This window comes from Arachis hypogaea, chromosome 15 (assembly GCF_003086295.3).
Source record: "Arachis hypogaea cultivar Tifrunner chromosome 15, arahy.Tifrunner.gnm2.J5K5, whole genome shotgun sequence".
Lineage (NCBI taxonomy): Eukaryota > Viridiplantae > Streptophyta > Magnoliopsida > Fabales > Fabaceae > Arachis > Arachis hypogaea.
The window spans coordinates 87,831,763-87,854,964 of NC_092050.1; the positions used below are offsets into that span (position 1 = coordinate 87,831,763).

At 37.0% G+C, this 23,202-nt stretch overlaps 1 non-coding gene across 1 annotated transcript; it reads left to right on the plus strand.

Annotated features, from left to right (window-relative positions):
• Positions 1 to 572: 572 nt before the first annotated feature.
• Positions 573 to 680, plus strand: LOC112753433 (small nucleolar RNA R71). The gene has a single exon (XR_003177821.1). It is a non-coding gene; the product is annotated as a small nucleolar RNA R71 (small nucleolar RNA).
• The last annotated feature ends 22,522 nt before the right edge of the window (positions 681 to 23,202 follow it).

The following is a 23,202-nucleotide window of genomic DNA, read 5'->3' on the forward strand; positions in this document are numbered from 1 at the left end:
GCTAAATTAGAAGCATTTTGTTCAGAGTTCTCTGTCTGTTGCTGAGTTGATGATGGAAAAGGCTTGCTATTGCTAAACCTGTTTCTTCCACCATTATTAAAGCCTTGTTGAGGCTTTTGATCCTTCCATGAGAAATTTGGATGATTTCTCCATGTTGAGTTATAGGTGTTTCCATAAGGTTCACCTAAGTAATTTACCTCTGCTATTGCAGGGTTCTCAGGATCATAAGCTTCTTCTTCAGAAGAAGCCTCTTGAGTACTGTTGGATGCAGCTTGCATTCCATGCAGACTCTGAAAGATCATATTGACTTGCTGAGTCAATATTTTATTCTGAGCCAATATGGCATTCAGAGTATCAACCTCAAGAACTCCCTTCTTCATAGGCGTCCCATTGCTCACAGGATTCCTTTCAGAAGTGTACATGAACTGGTTATTAGCAACCATGTCAATGAGTTCTTGAGCTTCTGCAGGCGTTTTCTTTAGGTAAATGGATCCACCTGCAGAAGTGTCCAGTGACATCTTTGATAGCTCAGATAACCCATCATAGAATATATCCAGGATGGTCCATTCTGAAAGCATGTCAGAAGGACACTTTTTGGTCAACTGTTTGTATCTTTCCCAAGCTTCATAGAGAGATTCACCTTCTTTCTGTCTGAAGGTTTGAACATCAGCTCTAAGCTTGCTCAGCTTTTGAGGAGGAAAGTACTTGGCTAAGAAAGCCGTGACCAGCTTATCCCAAGAGTTCAGGCTGTCTTTGGGTTGAGAATCCAACCATAATCTAGCTCTGTCTCTTACAGCAAAAGGGAAAAGCATGAGCCTGTAGACTTCAGGATCTACTCCATTAGTCTTAACAGTATCACATTTCTACAAGAATTCAGTTAAGAACTGAAAAGAATCTTCAGCTAGAAGTCCATGAAACTTGCAGTTCTGCTGCATTAGAGAAACTAATTGAGGTTTCAGCTCAAAGTTGTTTGCTCCAATGGCAGGAATGGAGATGCTTCTTCCATGTAAATTGGAATTAGGTGCAGTAAAGTCACCAAGCATCTTCCTTACATTATTATTATTATTTTTGGCTGCCATCTCCTCTGTCTGTTCGAAAATTTCTGAAAGGTTATTTCTGGATTGTTGTATTTTAGCTTCTCTTAATTTTCTCTTCAGAGTCCTTTCAGGTTCTGGATCTGCTTCCACAAGAATGTTCTTATCCTTGCTCCTGCTCATATGACAAAGAAGAAGGCACAGAAAAATAATAATAATAATAGAGATCCTTTATACCACAGTATAGGGATCCCTTTGTGAGTGGAAGAAAAGAGGGGGAGACAAAGAATGTGATGTAAAGGAAGAAACACAACTGTACGGATGGAAGAGATGTGAGATGAGATGTTAGGATATGAATGAATAAATAGAATGAGATGGGGGAGGGATAATTTTCGAAAATTATTTTGAAAAAGAGTTAGTGATTTTTGAAAAATGGTTTTTGAAAAAATGTTAGTAATTTTCGAAAATTAAGTTTTAAAAATTAAAAATAAAAATAATTAGTTAATAAAAAAGAAATTTTTGAAAAAGAGGGAAGATATTTTCGAAAATTAGAGAGAGAGAGTTAGTTAGGTAGTTTTGAAAAAGTTAAGAAACAAACAAAAAGTTAGTTAGTTAGTTGAAACAAATTTTGAAAAGATAGGAAGTTAGGAGGTTAGGAAAGATATTTTGAAAAGATATTTTTGAAAAAGATAAGATGAGAAGATATTTTTGAAAAGATATAATTGAAATTAGTTTTTGAAAAAGATTTGATTTTTAAAATCACAATTAATGACTTGATTCATAAGAAATCACAAGATATGATTCTAGAACTTAAAGTTTGAATCTTTCTTAACAAGCAAGTAGCAAACTTCAAATTTTTGAATCAAAACATTAATTGATTATGTTATTTTCGAAAATTTGGTATAAAAATAAGAAAAAGATTTTTGAAAAATATTTTTGGAATTTTCGAAAATAACTAAGAATTTTGAAAAAGATTTGATTTTTGAAAAAGATTTTGAAAAAGATAAGATTTTCAAATTGAAAATTTGATTTGACTCATGAGAAACAATTTGATTTTAAAAATTTTTGAAAAAGTCAATCCAAATTTTCGAATTTGATGAGAGAAAAAGGGAAAGATATTTTTTTTTATTTTTGAAATTTTTATGAAAAACATGAAAAATATGCAATGCATGAAATTTTTAGATCAAAACAATGAATGCATGCAAGAATGCTATGAATGTCAAGATGAACACCAAGAACACTTTGAATGTCATGGTGAACATCAAGAACATATTTTTGAAAAATTTTTAATGCAAAGAAAACATGCAAGACACCAAACTTAGAATTCTTTAATGCTTACGCACTAAGAATTCAAGAATGCATATGATAAACATGAAAAGACACAAAACAAAAAATCATCAAGATCAAACAAGAAGACTTACCAAGAACAACTTCAAGATCATGAAGAACACCATGAATGCATAAAATTTTCGAAAAAATGTAAGATGCATATGCAATTGACACCAAACTTATAACATGACTCAAGACTCAAACAAGAAACAGAAAATATTTTTGGTTTTTATGATTTTCTAATTTTTTTGGATTTTTTTCGAAAATTATATGAAAAAGAAAAAATAAGGATTCCAAAATTTTTAATATGAATTCCAAGAATCTTGCATTCTTAGTTTAAAGCTTCAGTCCAGGAATTAGACATGGCTCACTAGCCAGCCAAGCTTTCAATGAAAGCTCCAGTCCAAAACACTAGACATGGCCAATGGCCAGCCAAGCTTTAGCATTTAACACCAGAGTATATTGATCTTGATAACAAATTGCTGCTCATCATTTATCAAGTATGTAACTTACCTCTGATGGTTTGGAAGCCTCAGTCCAAAAGAATTTAGACATGGCTTTACAGCCAGCCAGGCTTCACATGCTTCATGAAACACTAGAATTCATTCTTAAAAATCTTGAATAAAATTTTTGAAAACATTTTTATTTAATTTTTTTCGAAAACATATGAGAGATTTTTGAAAATATTTTTGAAAGATTTTTTTGAAAAAACGAAAAGAAAATTACCTAATCTGAGCAACAAGATGAACCGTCAGTTGTCCAAACACAAACAATCCCCGGCAACGGCGCCAAAAACTTGATGTTGTTGCCGGGATTGGGATCTCAGATGATTATTGGCGCCAAACAGGAACAATTAAGTCCCCGGCAACGGCGCCAAAAACTTGGTGCACGAAATTGTGATGTCCAGGCTCGAACAATCCCTGGTAATGGCTCCAAAGCTTGGTGCTTTGATCTTAATTCATAATTGTCACAACTTCGATACAACTAACCAGCAAGTGCACTGGGTCGTCCAAGTAATACCTTACGTGAGTAAGGGTCGAATCCCACGGAGATTGTTGGTATGAAGCAAGCTATGGTCACCTTGTAAATCTCAGTCAGGCAGATATAAAGTGATAATGGTGTTTTCGGATATGATATAATAAAATAGAGATAGAGATACTTATGTAAATCATTGGTAGGAATTTCAGATAAGCGAATGGAGATGCTTTTCGTTCCTCTGAACCTCTGCTTTCCTGCTATCTTCATCCAATCTGTCTTACTCCTTTCCATGGCTGGCTTTATGCAAGGGCATCACCGTTGTCAGTGGCTACATCCCCTCCTCTCAGTAAATAATATGCTCACGCACCCTGTCACGGCACGGCTATTCATCTGTCGGTTCCCGATCATGCTGGAATAGGATTCACCCTCCTTTTGCGTCTGTCACTAACGCCCAACAATCGCGAGTTTGAAGCTCGTCACAGTCATTCAATCATTGAATCCTACTCGGAATACCACAGACAAGGTTTAGACCTTCCGGATTCTCTTGAATGCCGCCATCATTCTAGCTTACGCCACGAAGATTCCGGTTAGGAGATCTAAGAGATACTCATTCTAGCTTATTTCATGTAGAACAGAAGTGTTTGTCAGGCACGCGTTCATAAGGGAGAAGGATGATGAGCGTCACACATAATCATCACCTTCATCACGTTCTTGGGTGCGAATGGATATCTTAGAAGAGAAATAAGAAGAATTGAATAGAAAACAGTAGTACTTTGCATTAATCTTTGAGGGACAGCAGAGCTCCACACCTTAATCTATGGAGTGTAGAAACTCTACCGTATGAAAATACATAAGTGAAGGTCCAGGCATGGCCGAGATGGCCAGCCCCCTAAACGAGATCAATAGTCTCCTAAGATGAACAATGGATTAAAACTGAGACCAAAGATGCCTAATACAATAGTAAGAGGTCCTATTTATAATAAACTAGCTACTAGGGTTTACATGAGTAAGTATTTGATGTATAAATCCACTTCCGGGGCCCACTTGGTGTGTGTTTGGGCTGAGCTTAGTGTTCCACGTGCAGAGGCCATTTGTGGAGTTGAACGCCAGTTTCTGTGCCAGTTTGGGCGTTCAACTCTGGTTTTGGATCCTTTTCTGGCGCTGGACGCCAGATTTGGGCAGAAGGCTGGCGTTGAACGCCAGTTTACGTCATCTATTCTTGGCCAAAGTATGGACTATTATATATTGCTGGAAAGCCCTGGATGTCTACTTTCCAACGCAATTGGAAGCGCGCCTTTTCGAGTGCAGGGAGGTCAGAATCCAACAGCATCAGCAGTCCTTTTTCAACCTCTGAATCTGATTTTTGCTCAAGTCCCTCAATTTCAGCCAGAAAATACCTGAAATCACAGAAAAACACACAAGCTCATAGTAAAGTCCAGAAATGTGAATTTAACATAAAAACTAATGAAAACATCCCTAAAAGTAACTAGATCCTACTAAAAACATACTAAAAACAATGCCAAAAAGCGTATAAATTATCCGCTCATCAGTCTCCTTCTAAGTAGAAAGTGGCCTACTGTCTATGAATCTCAATCAAATAAAAGTTCTTGGTTAAAAAGAAAAACAAAAAGAGAAAAGAAAAAGCCAAAAAGTGGCAACAAGACAAAAGAAAATAAAAAGAAACAAAGCTAGACACCAATAGCTTGAACCTTAGAATATATGCCTGTGGTGTCTTTGTACTAGGATCTGCTTGGATTATTAAGTTCTTTGGAGTGCATTAACACTTGGTGACTTGAGTTAACTAACCCGGGATCATCAGCTGAAAGTCCACTATCAAGAGCAACCTAACTACAAGGCATTTAGTAACCCAAAGAGGTGCTGGGCATCAATGTTTTAAGAAGGAATGTGAGCCAAGTGTCTATAGCGAATAATGTGTCAAGTATAAAGAAAGAAATGAACTTGTTACACATGACACTGAACTAAAGCTTATAGAAAAATAATAGTCAAGGACAAAGGAATAATGAGAGGTCATAGCAGTGTGTTGCTTGATGCTTGAAGGAGACTTTCTAGGCCTAAAAGTCAATAAGAAGTGAGTGTTTACATATCCACATAAAACCCCATGAACTACCAATAATACTCTGCTAGCATGAACATCCTCTTCCATTTCATTCTTTCTTCTCATTAATTCTTTTCTTGCTTGGGGACAAGCAAGCTTTAAGTTTGGTGTTGTGATGACAAGTCATCTTAGCCTATTTTCACTATTCTTTTTCTTTTGTTTTCAATTGATTTTATGCACTTTCTTAAGCCATAAGCAAGCCAATTGGGTAGATTTCCATGTTTCCTTTGATTCAATCAACCATGGATGAATTAATGCACTTTCATGAGATTTTGTGCTATAATTGTCATATATTATGAAAGAAACACAATCTCATGATTTGGGGCATAGCTTTGATTGTTTTGATTGATTGATGATAGGTGAAAAGAGTTTTGAAGAATGTTGAAGGAAGAAAGAATGGCTAGGAGCAAGAGAGAACAAAAAGTTTGAGCCAAAGTTTGCCTCAAACTTTACCTCAAACTTTTGGAAGAGTTGAAAACATCCCAGAGGAAAAAAGTTTGAGCCAAAGTTTGCCTCAAACTTTAGCTCAAACTTTTGGAAGAATTAAAAACACCCTGGAGGAAAAAGCTTGAGCCAATGTTTGCCTCAAACTTTTTGGCAAACGTTGGCATCACAAAAACAACACCCTGGAGGAGAAAAGCTTGCGCCAACGTTTGCCTCATGCTTTTTGGCAAACGTTGGCGCCACACTTGCACACCCTGGAGGAGAAAAGCTTGCGCCAACGTTTGCCTCAAGCTTTTTGGCAAACGTTGGCGCCACACATGTACACAAGGGGATCCATGTTTGAGCAAAAGTTTGACCTCAAACTTTAGCTCAAACGTGGATATCAGCAAAAGGAGGGCAGCTGGTATAAAAAGTTTGAGTAAAAGTTTGCCTCAAACTTTTACTCAAGCTTTTATGATTTACAACCCGGTTCACAATGGATCTTTCTCCAACTCCAAGAGCAATCAACCAAGGCCTTTATCAACCCAATTCCATCAAGAGCAAAGGCCCAATTCAAGGCTTGAAGACCATTTGAAGAAAGTGTATAAATAGCTTAGGATTTAAGTTTTAGGGGAGCTTTCCTTTGAGTTTTGCTTGGTAGTTTTTGGAGAGCTTTTGGTTTTGTATTGTTTTGAGTTTCTGAGTTTCGGAGTAGGAGAATTGAATTCTCTTCCTCTTAGTTTTCTTGTTTTCAATTGCAATTACATTTGTCTTGGATCTTGGGTTGGAGAATTGAAGGAATTCTGTTTCAATCTCATCCTGAGATATCTCTGTTTTCTTTACTGCATAATTGAATTTACATTTCTGTTCATTATCTCTTCTTCTACTCATTCTGCTATTTACTTTTCTCTATTTCTTGCAATTGAATTCTACATTTGGATCTAGGAAGGCGTTGAGATCTAGAGTCGGTTATCTAGTCTCTTGGGTCCTGAGATCTGGAGTTTGCATTTTAAATTCTCTGGTTAGAGCTTTTCAAGTTCATTTACATTTCCGCTTTAGATCCGGTTAAATTCAAGTCACCTTCTACTTGTCTGATTAATGCAATTTACTTTTCCTTGTTTAAATTCTACAAATCCACTTCCCAATTCCCTTTATAATTCAAGCCATTTACATTTCTTGCACTTTAAGATTCTGTAATTTACATTTCTTGCGTTCTAAGTTTCTGCCATTTAATTTCTTGCTCTTTAAGATTCAGCACATTTACCTTCTCTGCCCTTTAATTTACTGCAATTGTCCCTCTTCCTTTTAATTTCATGCAATTTAGCTTCTGTCAACTACAAACCACTCAAATCAACTCTTGATTCGCTTGACTAAATCAACCACTAAACCAAAATTGCTCAATCCTTCAATCCCTGTGGGATCGACCTCACTCCCGTGAGTTTTATTACTTGATGCGACCCGGTGCACTTGCCGGTGAGTTTTGTGTGTTAGGAATTCGTTTTCCAAAAATACACATCAACACTTTGTTTGCATCTTGGGTGTTGAAGAATTGAAGGAATTCTGTTTCAATCTCACCCTGAGATCTCTCTGTTTTATTTACTGCACTTTTTGAGAAATCAATTTTTGCATTCCTTTCTTCTACTACTTGATCTTTACTTTTCTTGCAATTGAATTCTGAATTTCGATCTTAGAAGGCATTGAGATCTATACTTGGTTATCTAGTCTCTTGGGTCCTGAGATCTGGAGTTTTCATTTTCATTTCTCTGTTGAATGCGTCTTCAAGCAATTTACATTTTCTGTTCGAGATCTACTGCAATTAAATTCATCTTTTACTTCCCTGCTTGTTGCAATTTACTTTTCCTTGTTTGATTCTTGCAATCCCACATCCCTGACCCATTTACAATTCAAGCCATTTACATTTCTTGCATTCTAAGATTCTGTAATTTACATTTCTTGCGTTCTAAGTTTCCGCCATTTAACTTCTTGCTCTTTAAGATTCAGCACTTTTATTTTCTGTTCTCTTTAATTTATTGCAATTATCCCTCTCCCTTTAATTTTCATGCAATTTAATTTTCTAGCCTTCGCAAACGTTAGTGGCATTCACTTTTTCCACTAACGTTGGCGTTTCCCTTTCCTTCCATGTTGGTTCCCACATTAATGTAACTAACTTGGAGACTAACGTGGGTCTTCTTGCCCGTCGCTAATGTTAGTGGTGTTTACTTTTACCACTAACGTTCCATGCTCTCCTTCTTCAAAGTTAATGCCACTAACTTTCTCACTAACGTTGGGGCGTCTCTTTTCTTCCACGTTAATGGCCACGTTAGTGGCACTAACGTAGCCACTAACGTGGCTCTTCTCTGCTTCTTGTTACCTGAAATCAATCAAACAAAGTGCATCAAAGTCTTGCTCTTAATCATGGGATCATGCATCATCCATTTTATCATTCAATTCATGCATAATTCTCATGAAATCATTCAAAATTCACAATGTTTGCTTGAATCATGGTGTGAATGCATTTTCAACCAAATACTTGCTTATTTCCTAAGAAAATGCATGAAACCAACCTAAAGCATATAAAAAATGGCTAATAAAACTAGCCATGATGCCCTGGCATCAGGGGCTAAACGTCCAAAGATGTAAAATAAGTCTCTAAAAGTAGTTTTTATACTAAACTAGTCACTAGGGTTTACAGAAAATGAGTAACTAAGTGCAGATAGTGCAGAAATCCACTTCCGGGGCCTACTTGGTGTGTGCTTGGGCTGAGCATTGAAGCCTTAACGTGTAGAGAATTCTCTTGGAGTTAAACGCCAGGTTGCAGCCTATTTGTGGCGTTTAACTCTGGTTTGTAACCTATTTCTGGCATTTAACTTCAGAATAGGGCAAGAAATTGGCGTTTGAACGCCAGTTTGAGTTGTCAAAACTCGGGCAAAGTATGGACTATTATATATTGCTGGAAAGCCCAGGATGTCTACTTTCCAACGAAATTAAGATCGCGCCAATTGGGTTTCGTTAGCTCCAAAGAATCCATTTCGAGTGCAGGGAGGTCTGAATCCAACAGCATCTGCAGTCCTTTTTCACCCTCTGAATCAGATTTTTGCTCAAGTCCCTCAATTTCAGCTAGAAAATACCTGAAATCACAGAAAAACACACAAACTCATAGTAAAGTCCAGAAATGTGAATTTTGCTTAAAAACTAATAAAAATATAATAAAAAGTAACTAAAACATACTAAAAACTACCTAAAAACAATGCCAAAAAGCGTATAAATTATCCACTCATCACAACACCAAACTTAAATTGTTTCTTGTCCCCAAGCAACTGAAAATCAAATAGGATAAAAAGAAGAGAATATACTATAAATTCCAAAATATCAATGAAACTTAGCTCCAATTAGATGAGCGGGACTAGTAGCTTTTTACCTCTGAACAGTTTTGGCATCTCACTTTATCCTTTGAAGTTAAGAATGATTGGCATCTATAGGAACTCAGAATTTAGATAGTGTTATTGATTCTCCTAGTTCAGTATGTTGATTCTTGAACACAGCTACTTTTATGAGTCTTGGTCGTGGCCCTAAGCACTTTGTTTTCCAGTATTACCACCGGATACATAAATGCAACAGACACATAGCTGGATGAACCTTTTCAGATTGTGACTCAGCTTTGCTAGAATCCCCAGTTAGAGGTGTCCAGGGTTCTTAAGCACACTCTTTTTGCTTTAGATCACGACTTTAACCGCTCAGTCTCAAGCTTTTCTCTTGACACCTTCACGCCACAAGCACATGGTTTAGGGACTGCTTGGTTTAGCCGCTTAGGCCAGAATTTTATTTCTTTGGGCCCTCCTATCCATTAATGCTCAAAGCCTTGGATCCTTTTTACCCTTGCCTTTTAGTTTAAAGGGTTACTAGCTTTTTTCTCTTGCCTTTTGGTTTAAAAAGCTCTTGGCTTTTTCAGCTTGCTTTTTCTTTTTCTTTCTTTCTTTTTTTTCTTTTATTTTCTTTTTGTTTCGCCATTTTTTTTCCGCAAGCTTTGTTTTTCACTGCTTTTTCTTGCTTCAAGAATCAATTTTATGATTTTTCATATTATCAATAACATTTCTCATTTTTCTTTATTCTTTCAAGAGCCAACAATTTTAATATTCATAAACTTCACTATCAAAAATATGCACTATTCAAGCATTCATTCAGAAAGCAGAAAGTATTATCATCACATCAAAATAATTAAACTAATCTCAAGGATGAATTCGAAATTCATGTACTTTTTGTTCTTTTGTGATTAAAAAATTTTTCATTTAAGAAAGGTGATGGATTCATAGGACATTCATAGCTTTAAGACATAGACACTAGACACTAATGATCATGTAATAAAGACACAAACATAAATAAAACACAGAGTATAGTAAACAAAAAACATAAAAAAAAATTAAATAGACAAGGAGATTAAGGAACGGGTCCACCTTAATGAGGGTGGCGTCTCCTTCCTCTTGAAGATCTTATGGAGTGCTTGAGCTCCTCAATGTCTCTTTCTTGCCTTTGTTGCTCCTCCCTCATGGCTCTTTGGTCTTCTCTAATTTCATGAAGGAGGATAGAATGATCTTGGTGCTCCACCCTTAGTTATCCCATGTTGGAACTCAATTCTCCTAGGGAGGTGTTGGTTTGCTCCCAATAGTTTTGTAGAGGAAAATGCATCCCTTGAGGCATCTCAGAGATTTCATGATAAGGAATTTCCTCATGCTTTTGTTGAGGTCCATGAATGGGCTCTCTTGTTTGTTCCATCCTCTTCTTAGTGATAGCCTTGTCCTCATCAATGAAGGTGTCTTCCTCTATGTCAATTCCTGCTGAATTGCAGAGGTGACAAATGAGGTGAGGAAAGACAAACCTTGCCAATGTGGAAGACTTGTCAGCCACCTTGTAGAGTTCTTGAGGTATAATCTCATGAACTTCCACTTCCTCCCCAATCATGATACTATGGATCATGACGGCCCGATCCAAAGTTACTTCGGATCGGTTGCTAGTAGGAATGATAGAGCGTTGGATGAACTCCAACCATCCTCTAGCCACAGGCTTAAGGTCCGATCTTCTCAATTAAACCGGGTTGCCTCTTGAGTCTCTTTTCCACTGAGCTCCTTCCTCACATATGTCCATGAGGACTTGGTCTAACCTTTGATCAAAGTTGACCCTTTTAGTGTAGGGGCGTGCGTTTTCTTGCATCATTGGCAAGTTGAACGCCAACCTTACATTTTTCGGATTGAAATCTAAGTATTTCCCCGAACCATTGTAAGCCAATTCTTTGGATTCGGGTTCATACTTTGATCATGGTTCCTAGTGATCCATGTGTTTGCATAGAACTCTTGAAGCATTAAGATCCTGACTTGTTGAATAGGATTGGAGAGAACTTCCCATCCTCTTCTTCTAATCTCTTGTTGGATCTCCGGATATTCACCCTTTTTGAGCTTGAAAGGGACCTCAGGGATCACCTTCTTCTTGGCCACAACTTCATAGAAATGGTCTTGATGGACCTTTGAAATGAATCTTTCCATCTCCCATGACTTAGAGGTGGAAGCAATTGCCTTCTCTTTCCTCTTTCTTGAGGTTTCTCTGGCCTTAGGTGCCATTAATGGTTATGGAAAAATAAAAAGCAATGCTTTTACCACACCAAACTTAAAAGGTTTGCTCGTCTTCGAGCAATAGAAGAAAGAAAGTAGTAGAAGAAGAAGAAAATGGAAGAGGTGAAGGGAGATATGTGGTTCGGCCAAGGGGTATAAGTATTGGTTGTAATGTGTGAAAATGAAGGAGTGGTGAGGAGTTTATATAGGGGTGGGGGGAGGGTTAGGTTTCATGTATTAGGGTTGGGTTTGGGAGGAAAAGGATTTTGAATTTGAAGGTAGATGGGGTTTTGGGGGAGAGTGAATAAGGTGATTGGTGAAGGATATTTGGGGAAGAGTGTTATAAAAAGGTATGAAAAAGAGAGAGAGAGGTGGGGTAGGTGGGGATCTTGTGGGGTCCACAGATTCTGAGGGGTCAAGGACTTATCATCCCTGCTCCATTTAGGCGTGTAAACGCCCTTAGAATGCAATCCTGGCGTTTAACGCCAGACTGCTGCTTGTTTCTGGCGTTAAACGCCAAGCTGTAGCCTGTTTCTGGCGTTAAATGCCTGACTGTAGCTTGTTTCTGGCGTTTAATGCCAGCTTGATGCTTCTTTCTGGCGTTAAACGCCAGTCTGATGCTTTTTACTGGCGTTTAAATGCCAGTAAGCTCTTCCTCTAGGGTGAGCTATTTTTAATGCTATTTTTCATTCTGTTTTTGATTTTTCAGTTGTTTTTGTGACTTCATATGATCATCAACCTATAGAAAGCATAAAATAACAATGGAAAATAAATAGATATAATTAAATAACATTAGGTTGCCTCCCAATAAGCGCTTCTTTAATGTCAATAGCTTGACAGTGAGCTCTCATGGAGCCTCACAGATAATCAGAGCAGGGTTGGGGCCTCTCAACACCAAACTTAGAGTTTGGTTGTGGCCTCCCAACACCAAACTTAGAGTTTGAATGTGAGGGTTTTATTTGACTCTGTATTGAGAGAAGCTTTTCATGCTTCCTCTCCATGGTTACAGAAGGAGAACCTTGAGTCTTGAATACAAGGTAGTCCTTATTCAACTGAAGGACCAACTCTCCTCTGTCAACATCAATCACAGCTTTTGATGTGGCTAGGAAGGGTCTGCCAAGGATGATGGATTCATCCTCATCCTTCCCAGTGTCTAGGATTATGAAATCAGCAGGGATGTAAAGGCCTTCAACCTTTACTAGCACGTCCTCTACTAGTCCATAAGCCTGTTTCATTGGTTTGTCTGCCATCTCTAGTGAGATTCTTGCAGCTTGTACCTCAAAGATTCCCAGTTTCTCCATTACAGAGAGGGGCATGAGGTTTATCCCTGACCCCAGGTCACACAGAGCCTTCTCAAAGGTCATGGTGCCTATGGTACAAGGTATGAAGAATTTTTTGGGATCCGGTTTCTTCTGAGGTAATGTCTGCCTCATTAATGCATTCAGTTCATTGGTGAACAAGGGGGGTTCATCCTCCCAAGTCTCAGTAACAAATAACTTGGCATTCAGCTTCATGATTGCTCCTAGATACTTAGCAACTTGCTCTACATTGATGTCTTCATTCTCTTCAGAGGAAGAATATTCATCAGAGCTCATGAATGGCAGAAGGAAGTTTAATGGAATCTCTATGGTCTCTGTATGAGCCTCAGATTCCTTTGGTTCCTCAAAGGAAAACTCCTTTCTGTCCAGAGGACGTCCCATGAGGCTTTTCTCACTGGGACTCACGTCCTCCTCACTCTCTCCAAGTTCGGTCATGTGGGTCATGGTTATGGCCTTGCACTCTCTCTTGGGATTTTCTTCTGTATTGCTTGGGAGAATACTGGGAGGAGTTTCAGTAATCTTCTTACTCAGCTGACCCATCTGTGCCTCCAAATTTCTAATGGAGGACCTTGTTTCATTCATGAAATTTAGTGTGGTCTTAGATAGATCAGAGACTATGGTTGCCAGGCCAGAATGGCTCTGTTCAGAATTCTCTGTCTGTTGCTAAGAAGATGATAGAAAAGGCTTGCTATTGCTAAACCTATTTCTTCCCCCATTATTATTGAAGCCTTGCTGAGGCTTTTGTTGGTCCTTTCATGAGAAATTTGGATGATTTCTCCATGAAGGATTATAGGTGTTTCCATAGGGTTCTCCCATGTAATTCACCTCTGCCATTGCAGGGTTCTCAGGATCATAAGCTTCTTCTTCAAAAGATGCTTCTTTAGTACTGTTGGATGCAGCTTGCAATCCATTCAGACTCTGAGAAATCATATTGACTTGCTGAGTCAATATTTTATTCTGAGCCAATATGGCATTCAGAGTATCAATTTCAAGAACTCTTTTCTTCTGAGTTGTCCCATTATTCACAGGATTTCTTTTAGAAGTGTACATGAATTGGTTATTTGCAACCATTTTAATTAGTTCCTGAGCTTCTTCAGGTGTCTTCTTTAGATGAAGAGATCCACCTGTAGAGTTGTCCAATGACATCTTGGATAGTTCAGACAAACCATCATAGAATATGCATATGATGCTCCATTCTGAAAGCATACCAGAAGGACACCTTCTGATTAATTGCTTGTATCTTTCCCAAGCTTCATAGATGGATTCGCCTTCCTTTTGTCTGAAGGTTTGGACTTCCACTCTAAGCTTACTCAAATTTTAAGGTGGAAAGAACTTTTCCAAGAAGTCATTGACCAGCTTTTCCCAAGAGTTCAGGCTGTCCTTAGGTTGTGAGTCCAACCATGTCCTAGCTCTGTCTCTTACAGCAAAAGGGAAAAGCATAAGCCTGTAGATCTCAGGGTCAACCCCATGAGTCTTAACAGTGTCATAGATTTGTAAGAATTCAACTAAGAACTCATGAGGATCTTCCAATGGAAGTCCATGAAACTTGCAATTCTGTTGCATTAGAGAAACCAATTGAGGCTTAAGCTCAAACTTGTTTGCTCCAATGGCAGGAATTGAGATGCTTCTTCCATAGAAGTCAGAAGAGTGTGCAATAAAGTCACCAAGCATCTTCCTTGCATCTCCACCATTGTTATTGGGTTCGGCCATGTCTCCTTCTTTTTTGAAAATTTCTGTCAGGTCCTCTCCAGAGGGTTGTGCTTTAGCTTCTCTTAGTTTCCTCTTAAGAGTCCTTTCAGGTTCAGGATTAACTTCAATAAGAATGTCTTTATCCTTGTTTCTGCTCATATAAAAAAGAAGAGAACAAAGAAAATATGGAATCCTCTATGTCACAGTATAGAGATTCCTTTATGTGAGTAGAAGAAGAGAATAATAGAAGAAGGGGAAGAAAAAAATCGAACACAGAGAAGAAGAGGGGGTTCGAATTTTGAGTAGAAGAGAAGTGTTAGTAATTAAATAAATAAATAGAAAGAGATGAGATAGAGAAGAATTCGAATTTAAATTAAGATAAAAGGAAAAATATTTTTGTTTTTATTTTAGTTATTAGTTAGAATTCGAAAATTAAAAAGAGAAATAAAATTAAATTAAAATTTAAAACAATTAGTTAATTAAAAGGAAATTTGAAAAAGGGGTTAGTGATTTTCGAAAATTAGAGAGAGAAAATTAGTTAGGTGGTTTTGAAAGAGATAAGAAATAGTAAAACAAACAAAAAGCCAAGTAGTTAATTGAAAAAGATTTGAAAATCAATTTTGAAAAGATAAGAAGTTAGAAAAGATTTTGAAATTGATTTTGAAAAAGATATGATTAAAAATCATTTTGAAAAAGATTTGAAAAAGAAATTTAAAAAGATTTGATTTTTAAAATTAAAGTTAATTACTTGACTAACAAAAAACAAAAAGATATGATTCTAAAATTTAAAGATTGAACCTTTCTTAATAGGCAAGTAACAACTTGAAAATGATTTGAATTAAAACATTAAATGTTAGTGAGATTTTTGAAAATATGAAGTAAGAATAAGAAAAAGATTTTGAAAATTAATTAAAAAAATTTCGAAAATATGTAAAAATGAATGAAAAAGATTTGATTTTTGAAAAAGATTTGAAAAAGATAGAATTTTTAAATTGAAAATTTATGAGTAAAACAAGGAAAGATATATTTTTTATTTTTAGATTTTTAGTAAAGAGAGAGAAAAAAACCAAATTGAAACAAAACATAGAAATTATGAATCAAAACAACTAATGCATGCAAGAACACTTTGAATGTCAAGATGAACACCAAGAACACTTTGAATGTCAAGATGAACACCAAGAACTTATTTTTGAAAATTTTTAAGAAAAGACACACATGAAAGACACCAAACTTAGAAATTTTCAAACTTTAGACACTAACAAATTGAAAATGCATATGAAAAACAAGAAAAGACACAAAACATAAAAATGCAAAGATCAAACAAAGAAGATCATCAAGAATAACTTGAAGATCATGAAGAACACCATGCATGAGTTTTCAAAAATAAGAAAAATGTAATAGACACCAAACTTAAAAATTGACACTAGACTCAAACATGAAACACAAAATTTTTGGTTTTTATGATTTTAAAATTTTTTTGTCATTTTTCGAAAATTATTGCGAAAAATAAAAATAAGGATTTCAAAATTTTTTTTTATAAGAATTCCAGGAATCATGCAATTTTAGTCTAAAGCTTCAATCTAAAAAAGATTAGACATGGCTAGCCAAGCTTCAGTAGGACATTATATACAACAGCCAAATTGATGGGAATCAACTAGCTCCTGTGATGATAAAAGCATCATCTGAAACTCTAGAATTCATTCTTAAAAATTCTGAAGTCATAGAATAATTTATTTTTTTGAAAAAAAAAATTTTCTTTTGAAAATAAAAAGCTTTAAAATAAAATTACCTAATCTGAGCAACAAGATGAACCGTCAGTTGTCCAAACTCGAACAATTTCCGGCAACGGCGCCAAAAACTAGGTACGTACGATCATAATCTCAATTCCTTTTCACAACTCCGCACAACTAACCAGCAAGTGCACTGGGTCGTCCAAGTAATACCTTACGTGAGTAAGGGTCGATCCCACGAAGATTGTCGGCTTGAAGCAAGCTATGGTCATTTTGAAAATCTCAGTCAGGCGGATTCAATTGGTTATGGAGTTTTGATAATTAAAATATAAATAACAGAAAATAAAGATAGAAATACTTATGTAATTCATTAGTGAGAATTTCAGATAAGTGTGTGGAGATGCTTTACTCCTTCTAAATCTCTGCTTTCCTACTGTCTTCATTCAATCATTCATACTCCTTTCCATGGCAAGCTGTATGTTGGGGATCACCGTTATCAATGGCTACCGTCCGTCCTCTCAGTGAAAATTGTCCAAGTACGCTGTCACCGCACGGCTAATCATCTGTCGGTTCTCGATCATGTTGGAATAGGATCCATTGATCCTTTTGCGTCTGTCACTACGCCCAACACTCGCGAGGTTGAAGCTCGTCACAGTCATCCCTTCCCAGATCCTACTCGGAAAACCACAGGCAAGGTTTAGACTTTCCGGATCTCAGGATTGACCGCCAATAATTCTAGCTTACACCACGAAGACTCCGATCTTTCGGAATGGAGGCTAAGAGATACACACTCAAGCTATTGCAGATAGAACGGAAGTGGTTGTCAGGCACACGTTCATAGGTGAGAATAATGATGAGTGTCACGGATCATCACATTCATTAGGTTGAAGTGCGAGTGAATATCTTGGAATAAGAATAAGCTTGAATTGAATAGAAAAACAATAGTACTTTGCATTAATTCATGAGGAACAACAGAGCTCCACACCTTAACCTATGGGGTATAGAAACTCCACCATTGAAAATACATAAGTGAAAATATGCTGAGCATGGCCGAATGCCCAGCGTCCCAAGTCTAGGGGCTAAACGTCCAAAGATGTAAAATAAGTCTCTAAAAGTAGTTTTTATACTAAACTAGTCACTAGGGTTTACAGAAAATGAGTAACTAAGTGCAGATAGTGCAGAAATTCACTTTCGGGGCCCACTTGGTGTGTGCTTGGGATGAGCATTGAAGCCTTCAGGTGTAGAGACTTCTCTTGGAGTTAAACGCCAGGTTACAGCCTGTTTGTGGCATTTAACTCTGGTTTGTAACCTGTTTCTGGCGTTTAACTTCGGAATATGGTAGGAAATTGGCGTTTGAACGCCAGTTTGCGTCGTCAAAACTCGGACAAAGTATGGACTATTATATATTTCTGAAAAGCCCAGGATGTCTACTTTCCAACGTAATTGCGAGCGTGCCAATTGGGTTTTTGTAGCTCCAGAAAATCCATTTCGAGTGCAAAGAGGTCAGAATCCAACAGCATCTGCAGTCCTTTTTCAGCCTTTGAATCAGTTTTTTGCTAAAGTCCCTCATTTTCAGCCAGAAAATACCTGAAATCATAGAAAAACACACAAACTCATAGTAAAGTCCAGAAATGTGAATTTTGCTTAAAAACTAATAAAAATATAATAAAAAGTAACTAAAACATACAAAAACTACCTAAAACAATGCCAAAAAGCATATAAATTATCCGCTCATCAGTAATACTCTACCAATAGGTGGTTACGGGCCTCTGATGCATATGGATCATGTTGTGTTTTCTATGCTTCTTTATATAAGAAATTAATGTTTAATGCTTAATTATTGAGTATTTTGGTGCTTAAGTTCTATATCACTTTGATCTATTTGATTTGATTAATTTTGTAGGAAATAATGGAAAAAGATGCAAAAAACACAAATTAAGCTCAAAAGAAGCAAAAAATTTTTTTGACATGCTTTGAAGTTTAGGCCACGCTTTGAGCCTTTGGCCACGCTTTTGAAAGCATTACCCTTAAAGCGTTGCCCATGAGAAAGGATGCATGATGGGCTAATGAAAATGAAGCTAAGTTAATCAAAGGAAGCATGAAGCAAGTGTGCAAGCAAAATTATCCTGGAGGTTTCTTTAGTGGCGTTTCCAACGCCATGGAAGAAAATAAAAGTGAAGCATTTGATGTATCCAACATCTTCGAGCAAGGAAGCTAGCACCATTTGAGTCTCAAAGCTGGTGTTTCCAACGTCAAAAGTGGCATCTAAAATGCCACATTTCTACACTCTAGGGGCACCAACTTGGTGCCCCAATCTTGTGCTTCAACCTTGGCATTTTAAACTTCAAAAGTGGCATCTAAAATGTCACATTATCATCCTCCAGGAGCACTAACTTGGTGCCCCAATCTTATGCACCAAGGTTGGCATTTCAAACTTCAAAAGTGGCATCTAAAACATCACATTACCTTCCTCTAGGGGCACCAACTTGGTGCCCCAATCTTGCCTCCATCCTTGGTTTTTAAAACACCACACATACTAGCTTCCAGGGGGCATAACTTGGTGCCCCAATTGTATTCCAAAATTGGCATTTAAAATTAAAATGCCATTTATGGCATCTAAAACGCCACACATACTAGCCTCCAGGGGGCACCAACTTGGTGCCCCAATTGTGTTCCAAAATTGGCGTTTAAAATGCTATTTGTAGCATCTCAAATGCCACACATACTACCCTCTAGGGGCCCCAACTTGTTGCCCCTATTGTGCCTCTATCCTTGGCATTTAAAATGCCATTAGTGGCGTCTAAAATGCTACATCAATTGGCAACTTGACCTCTCCATACTCCAACATGAATAACTTGAGCTACAAAGCTCCAAATAAGATGATTCTAGTGTCATTGGAAATTATACTTCAAAATCTTTCCAAAAATATATAACACTATATAGTAAAAACTGGATTTAAGGTTGCAATTCACCCCAAAAATCACAAGGTGAGCATAGCACCAGCATAAAAGGCACCAACTGAGCTCTTCACCATCAAAAGAGAATAACATGAGTTACCGAGATCCAAGTGGCGCGATTCTAGTGGTATTAAAAAATACACATCCAAAGTTTTCCAATGATATATGATAGTCTATGGTGCCATTCCGTTTGAGCCATGAACAAGGAGCAATAAAGTGACCCCCCATATCCTCAAACGCCTAAACCAGTGTTTCAAATGCCAATAAGGGCGTCTAAAATGCCCAAGAACCCCATTTGACATTTCAAATGCTAATAAAGGCACCCCAAACGCCAAGACCTTCCAGGGGCATGAATTTCATGCTAGAAGAGGCATTCAGCACCCCAAATGCCCAACTTCAAGTGACTCATGAAGCCTCAATTCGGTCCACTTATCTCACTCAAAGTCCACTCCAAATTCAAGAAAGCAAGCCCACAATCAAAAATCAATCAAGGCTACAAGAATTATCTAGAAGTAGTTAATCTTTATTTGATTGTAATTTGTTTTGATTTTTTTTTGAATTTGTAATTTAAGATAGCTTATAAATAGGCTTTAGTTCATCATTTAAAGGGGACCACTGGAAGGGGTTCTTCGGACTCTTCTCTTCTTCTCACCCTCATACTCTTCTTCCCTTCCATTTTTTTTCATACCCATTTTGTAATTTCTTTAGTTATAAATCTCTAATTCTTCAATTGGGAAAGAGAGCTTTTTTGCAATTTAATTGATTGATTTGTTTTTACATTCTTCATCTTTAATTCTTCTTTCGGTGCTTCTTTAGAGAGAGTCTTTGTTATTCAAAGATCTAATTCTATCAAGAGAGGGATTAGATCTATTTGAATACTATGATGAGCTTGAGAAAGGATTCATAGAATTCAGTTTAAGGCTCTACTCTCACAATTCACTTGATTGATAATTCATAGCTTAATATGTAAGATGTAATCACTATGAATTAATATTTTGAGGGTTGTGTGGCTCTAAATCAGAGACCACTCTTCATCTCTTCTCATGAGCAATTAGATCAAGTGATTGGCAATTGATCTAGTTAAGAGAAATCAAATCAACAAGAGATTGGGGTTTGATCACTTATGATTTGCCAAAAGATCAATTAATGTATAATTGAAGAGGAGATGAAATTTATTGATCCTGAGAATGTAATATCTCTTGATCCCAATGTTCTTTTCATTCTTAGTTCTAGCTATTACTTTCCTGCACTTTACTTTCTTGCACTTTACTTTTCCGTATTTTACTTTTCTTGCTCTTTAATTTTCCAGCACTCTATATTCTTGTCATTTACTTTCTTGTTCTTTATTGTTTTCATTTAATTTGAAGTCATTTATATTTTTTTGTTGCTCATCACTCAAACTTGAACCGTCTAACTAGAATAATCAATTAACTATTGCTTGCTTAATCCGTTAATCTTCATGGGATCGACCTCACTCATAGTGAGTTTTATTACTTGATACGACCCGGTGCACTTGTCGGTAGTTATGTGGATATTATTGTTTATCAATTCCGTATCAAGCTTTTGTCACCATTGCCGGGATTAATTGTGATTAACAAACTACTGGTTGGTTGATTACTTAGATTAGACATTTTTTCTCTTTTTGTTTTAGTCATTTAATTGATTTTAATTCTCTATTTCCTATTGCTAGTAAGGTGTTTATGATATCGCCTCAGTAAGAAGTCCTTATTTGTGACATAAGGAATTCTAATTTTTTTGTGATTGTGTTTGATATAGAGTATTTTCAAGTAAGAATTGAGTTTACATAATCTTTTGATCAAGCAAATTACATAGTATATTTCCCACCACCACAAAGTGATTTAAGTTACTATCTTGATTGTGGTTGGAAATATCAACAAGGAATGATGAGATTGGAGCAATCAAATGAAATGGGATACTTTCCAGAGCCACAAAATGATTCACATTTTTATGAATTTAACTACTACTCAAGTTGTGGTTGGGAAGATCAAAACCAAAGTGAATTCAATGCTCCATACCCCATTCATCAAGAGCCACCATCTCTAGATGCATTCATGCAAAGTTGTCCAACATCACCTCTAAATTTTTCATATCAAAAGCCGTCAGCACTTGACTTTAACTCCCCACAAAATCCATTTCACTCTTGTCATTACCCACAAAACTCATTCCATAACCCTTACCAAGCACAACCATACATCACACAACCCCACCAAGAAGCTAGTCTTACCAATATTGAGTCAATGGTGCACGAATTATAAATCACACTTTTCACAACTCATACCACTAACCAGCAAGTGCACTGGGTCGTCCAAGTAATACCTTACGTGAGTAAGGGTCGATCCCACGGAGATTGCCGGCTTAAAGCAAGCTATGGTTATCTTGTAATTCTTAGTCAGGATATCAATGATAATTCTTAATTTCAACAGTAAAAATTAAAAGAGCATCAAATAAATACTTGTTATGCAGTAATTGAGAACAGATTGAGGTTTTGGAGATGCTTCATCTTCTGGATCGCTGCTTTCCTCCCATCTTCTTCTTCACACACGCAAGGCTCCTTCCATGGCAAGCTATATGTTGGTGGATCACCGTTGTCAATGGCTACCATCCGTCCTCTCAGTGAAAAGTGTCCATGTACATGGCTAATCATCTGTCGGTTCTCACTTGTGTTGGAATAAGATCCATTGATCCTTTTGCGTCTGTCACTATGCCCAATACTTGTGAATTTAAAGCTCGTCACAGTCATCCCTTCCCGGATCCTACTCAGAATACCACAGACAAGGTTTAGACATTCTGGATCTCAGGGATTCTGCCAATTGATTCTAGCTTTTACAACGAGGACTCTGGATTAAGGGATTTGAACGCTTTGTTGTCAGGAGAGACAATCAAACTCCTAAACCAGGAGCCCAAGAGATATACACTCAAGCTATTACAGATATAACTTAAGTGGTTGTCAGGCACGCGTTCATAGGTTGAGAATGATGATGAGTGTCATGGATCATCACATTCTTCACGGTTAGGTACGAGTGAATATCTTAGAACAGAAACAAGCGTGTTGAATAGAAAATAGAAGTAATTGCATTAATTCATCGAGACACAACAGAGCTCCTCACCCCCAATCATGGAGTTTAGAGACTCATGCTATAGAGATACAATGTAAAATGTGAAACTACCATGAGATGCAAAATAAATCTCTAAAAGTAGTTTTTATACTAAGCTAGTGACCTAGGTTTACAGATATTGAGTAGACTATGATAGATAGTGCAGAAATCCACTTCTGGGGTCCACTTGGTGTGTGCTTGGGCTGAGCATTAAAGCTTCCATGTGTAGAGACTTTTTTTTGGAGTTAAATGCCAGGTTGTAGCCTGTTTCTGGCGTTTAACTCTGGTTTGCAACATGTTTCTGGCGTTTAACGCCAGAATAGGGTAAGAATTGGCGTTAAACGCCAATTTGCGTCATCAAAGATTGACCAAAGTATGGACTATTATATATTGCTGGAAAGCCCTGGATGTCGAATTTCCAACACAATTGAGAGCACGCCAATTGGGCTTCTGTAGCTCCAGAAAATCGATTTCGAGTGCAGGGAGGTCAGAATCCAACAGCATCTGCAGTCCTTTTTCAGCCTCTGAATCAAATTTTTGCTCAGGTCCCTCAATTTCAGCCAGAAAATACCTGAAATCACAGAAAAACACACAAACTCATAGTAAAGTCTAGAAATGTGATTTTTGCATAAAAACTAATAAAAATATACTAAAAGGTAGCTAGATCCTACTAAAAACTATATGAAAATACCCCCAAAAAGCATATAAAATATCCGCTCATCACAACACCAAACTTAAACTGTTGCTTGTCCTCAAGCAACTAGATAAATAAAACAGGATAGAAAGAAAATCAAGAGGCAATAACGTCTCAGAGTTTTTTATGAAGCTCAAATTCTCATTAGATGAGCGGGGCTAATAGCTTTTTGCTTCCGAACAGTTTTGGCACCTCCAATTATCCTTTGAAGTTCAGA